General features: G+C 35.6%; 1 long non-coding RNA gene across 1 annotated transcript; it reads right to left on the reverse strand.

Moving 5' to 3' along the window:
- Window positions 1-899: 899 nt before the first annotated feature.
- LOC113334495 lies at window positions 900-3,250 on the reverse strand. Its single transcript, XR_003352845.1, has 2 exons — window positions 3,111-3,250; window positions 900-1,320 (listed from the first exon to the last, which is right to left on the reverse strand). It is a non-coding gene; the product is annotated as an uncharacterized LOC113334495 (long non-coding RNA).
- Window positions 3,251-4,988: the final 1,738 nt, after the last annotated feature.

Below are 4,988 nucleotides of genomic sequence, written 5' to 3' on the forward strand. Positions count from 1 at the left end.
TGTGGTTGTTAGAACCCCGCTTTTTCAGATTGTTTTATTCCAAAGCTACCTTAGCTTAAATCTAAAGCAACCTTCATCTTGAAAGTCTATATAAGAAGAATCTCAAAAAACTGGGATCTTTGAATCTCCGACGCTTTTCTTGTGTGTCCTAGTTGTAAACTAAAGTCGTCCTCTCCTTTAAATCTTTTTATATTTAGCGACTAAAAAGACTTCGCTTAGGGATTCGTTAAGCTAGGTCCGACTATCTTTATCTTGATAGTTCGTGTATCTTGATCTTGCTATTGATTTTTGTGTCTCACTCCGATCAGGCAAGATAGATAGAAATCGCAAAGACTCTTCGTCTTAGACTTTGTGATTCCACAGGTATATTCCTCTATAACGATTCTTTGTTGAAATTGGAGTAGGTTTTACTTGTGAGGTGAATAATAATCTAGGTTGTTCTTCGGGAGTCGTAAGTACCGGATGTTGAGGTTTGCTAGATTTTGTCTATTGCAAGCGATTTTCTATCTTACCTTGATCTTTTGATCAAAATGGGATATCACATATAGGTTTATCTATGGGAGGCAAATTGGTTTAAAGTCTTTAATTGAGTTGAAGCAACTCTTAGGCTATAAAGGACGTCAGCTAATCGAAACAATTGTGCATATTCTTGCGAGATTCAAGAGGCATAAGGAGCGCGACTGTAACTGAATTACTGTGAAGGTGGATTCCGTACCAACTGCATTCCAGTCCTAAGAATTGATAGTAGGCTAGAGTATCTAGCGGCTTAATACAGTTTGGCGTTCAAAAAAAGACAAAGTCCTGGGTTTTTCTGCACTTGCGGTTGCCTCGTTAACAAGATTTCTGGTGTCTGTGTTATTTCTTTTTCCATTATATTGTTTATCTTTACAAGTAGAGTGTACGTGCATTGCACGTCGATAAACCTTAGGTTTTCATACTATTATTTTTTTCCCAAGAAAAATCATTATTACATATCACAAACAACAATAAACCAAACACATTTTTTTCACAACATTTAACATATTGCAAGCAACAATAAGCGGAATTATTTAACAGGCCCAGCTATAAGCAAATGAATTTAAGCTGTTCATAATATGATCTAATCTGCACACCTTTATATAGTATCTCTATGCGAGATTTTTTCTCTAGACCAAATCCAGAGATAGATAGAAGTATTACACCTTTCCGGGTCATTGCTCATCCAAGATCCAATCCCCTTTTGATCTGTAATACGGAAACTGAACACATGTCTTCTCTGATGACTGGATAGTTGATTAGTAGTGAAATTCGCATTTGCCAAGACTCTCTCCCCGAAACCAACTACAAACTCCAAAGAAAATTTACATCCAGTAAAAGATTACTGAGTTTCATGCATTAAACCACTATCGGCAGACATTACCAGCAATTGAACAAAAGGAAACATATATACATACTTTTTAATCTGTTTAACATCAATGACATACCTTGCATATTCAATGTTATTCGTAATAATCTTTTGTGCACCAAGCAACCATAATAATTTAGAATAACAGTTTAGACACATAGGTTCTTTTTTTTCAAGCTATCCTTAAGATCCTACTAACTTGGGGAGGCTAATCCAGTGTCAGACTCACAACCATCAATCACCAACCCTCTAGTATAACCAACACCAACACCACCACCTCACCAACACAAAACCAACCCATACCACCACTGTGTCACGACAACCATATATCTACATTGTCACATGTTGTTGCCATCAAGAAGACTACACACTATCGTTCATTTCACTTGATGTTAATATTTTCTTCTTTTGTTCCTCCTACTGTTCGTGCACTCACCCTGTGTACCCATTTTACCTAGAACATGACGTATTGCACTTGTTTTATCTAACATCTCAGATTCAACTGGATTCCATCCTTAATTACTGAACCTAATTATCCATTTCTTAGTTCTTACCAACCAATTATGAACTAATTCTGCTGAATGCCAAGAAATTTTCTTTACTTGATTACTTCACATGGCACAAAAATGCTGAAATAATACAAACTCTCACCTATCACGAAAGAAAAATGGTTCAAACTAATTTCAAAACGATCCAGGTAGAGATTCACTCACTGAATCGAAAACTAAGCATCCAAACTTTAGGAAAAAAAAAGATATGGAAAACTCCAATGATTAAAATCGGACATATTAAGAGACAAAACTAAACCCAATTCTTATAAATTTTTTATAGATTCTCATAACTATATAAAGAAACGAATGAATTTAAACTAACATGATGGCATGATGCAATGACATGCAATTTTTTCCCTAATTGAAATCTATAATCGATTGTGTGAAATGTACCAACGGTACCTGAAGTAAATTGATTACGATTGTATGAATTTGGTGGTGGAGAAGGTTCTGTGGTGCTCGTGTAGTAGTGGTGGTGGTGAACGACTAACCAAAATTAGGAAAACTGAAATCAAAATAGGGAAATTAGTCGAATATGCAATTGGTGGAGATGGTGTTACTGGTGGTGAGGTAGTGGTGGTGGTGGAGGAGGGTGTTGGCGTTGGTGATAGTGGTGGGGTTACGGTAACGATGGGATCATCTCTGAACTTAGTAAAATATCAACTCAGAATGTAGGCTATGCAACATCTCCCCTGCAACTGCAGAACATTTGTTTCTCTTCTATCCCGTGACTAGAGAAGTTTCTTGTGCTTCTATTTTACATTTCAGGTTTAATATAAATCCTCAGTTGTCAGTGAAATATTGTTTCAATGAGTAGCTTAATGAGTTCAGGGTTCAGCTGGAAATCCTATGAATGCTTGAATTAAGATTGTGAGTGGTTTGAAATAGAGTTTTGAAATCTGAAATTGGAAACCTTGACAAATCGTTTCGTTAACTGTAGTTTATGTGTTGAGATTTGCAAAATCGCTAAAAATTACAAACCCTAGAATTCAATACATCATGATTTCTTCCATAAAAACACAAATTATGCAAAATCCCTAAACTTTACCAACCCTAGAATTCCAAATACAACACAGAATGATTTCTTCCATAAAAACACAAATATGCAAAACCCAAAATAGTTACGAACCCTAGAATTCGAAATTACAATATAGAATGATTTTAGAATCACATACCTATCGAAGTAATTGCATGAAAATCGAGAAGAAACTTGAGGCGAAGGTTAATTTCACATTATTGTCAATCGAAGAGTGGTTTCAGTGGAACGATAGAAGAAATTTGCTGCGGGAAAACTGAGAAAGGAAAGAAGTCGGAGGAGAACTTGGGAAGAAGCTTATTATGCAAAAGGGTATTTCAGTCCAGTAACGAAAAAAAATCACACGCAATGTTCACCTGTGACGGGAATCTTCAGAGAATATTCAATCATATAACGGCTCAGATTTAAAAATAAAAGATATCCAACGGCTGCTGTTACTTAACTCTTCCAATTTTGATTAGCCTTGCTCTCATTAAAGGAGGGGAAATAATTGAAATATCACGTTGTACATAAATTAATCAGAGTTGATTCATGCATTGTAATTATTGGATACGACTTGATTGGTCTTAGATATTGATCTTTGGAATCGTCCAAGTACTCTCACGGCATAATCAGGCTCACGGACTTGTTTCTGCTTACATATTGATTGTGAGAGAAAGAGATATATACTCTTAATATATTTCTTGATTGAGATTCATTAAGTTGTAACTCTCGGAAATGTATTTGGGTTTAGTCCATACAGGTTGCCTAAGAAAAAGTTGGTGGTGTATTTTGGTACCCCGCATTTTCATCTTCGTTATAACTCGTGAGTGATTATTGGTGTTAGAGCATAGCTCGGTTGAACCCACAAAGCGTTGGTATGTCAAGTTTGATTGTCATATTTTAGTGAACCAAAACTCATTTAAAGATTTGCTTGATTATGTACTAGAGTCAACTTCATATAGGTTAGCTTGAAAGTATTAGGATATGAGACATTACAAGTACTACGAAGACTTGAAGAAGTGAAGAAGTAAGGAGCTACAACGACAACATCATCCTTCCACTTGAAGTTAGTGATATTTGACTTGAATTGTTTCATTCCCTAACGTATCTTTCAAGTCGTGCATATTGAAAACATAACTGCGAAGCATGAATTATTGCACTCTAGTTAGACGTAGTATTAAGGAATACAATATGAAGTATAATGCTTATCTTTTGAACTTCGTATATAAGACATCGACATAATCGTTTAAATGCTATTGTGATTATGTATGGGTATGAGGTGAATATTTCATCCTAGGAAACAATGATTTACATTCGTTTAAAGGAAGTAAATTCATGAACTTGTTTCGTGAATCGAAAAGGAAATCGTTAGGCTTATTGGTATTGTTATTCATTGCATATCTTTTGAACTACCAATATGTGTGATTATTATAACCGCTCATGACTTGTTTATGTTCTTGGTAAAACTATTCACAAGGCCTGACTTTTGTATTGGTATGACTTTTATTAGTGAAACCGATTAAGTAATCACCTGAGATGGTATGATCGATTTGTTGTAATTGGTATGACCAACTCTAGGCAAAGGGGTACCGATCCTAGTAAGAGGTGCAACCGATCACAAAGGGGAATCGATCCTTGTATGAGGTGCAAAAAGTTTCTAGATATTGGGAACCGATCCTATGAACATGTGCAACACGTTTTTAGATATTGGGAACCTATCCTATGGACATGTGCAACAAATACAAGTTAGATACCATATATATGTCGGAATCGATCCTAGTACCTAGTCAACCGAATTTTTGGAAAGCTAGTGTGACTAAATCCAGTACTCACAAGGAGATAGAACCGAAACTTGTTTTGGTAGAACCGTGAAACCCATGTTTGGTGACTGAGCGTTCTTAATCAATCACATACTTCTTGAAAGTCAGATGAACCAATTTTAAACTTGTTTGGAAGTGTGGCAAATCAGTTTCAAGATTGTAAGTATGAAAAAGGACTTATAAAGTAAAGATGTCGACATACTTTGAACATGTGC

Source organism: Papaver somniferum, unplaced genomic scaffold, assembly GCF_003573695.1.
Source record: "Papaver somniferum cultivar HN1 unplaced genomic scaffold, ASM357369v1 unplaced-scaffold_137, whole genome shotgun sequence".
Classification (NCBI taxonomy): domain Eukaryota; kingdom Viridiplantae; phylum Streptophyta; class Magnoliopsida; order Ranunculales; family Papaveraceae; genus Papaver; species Papaver somniferum.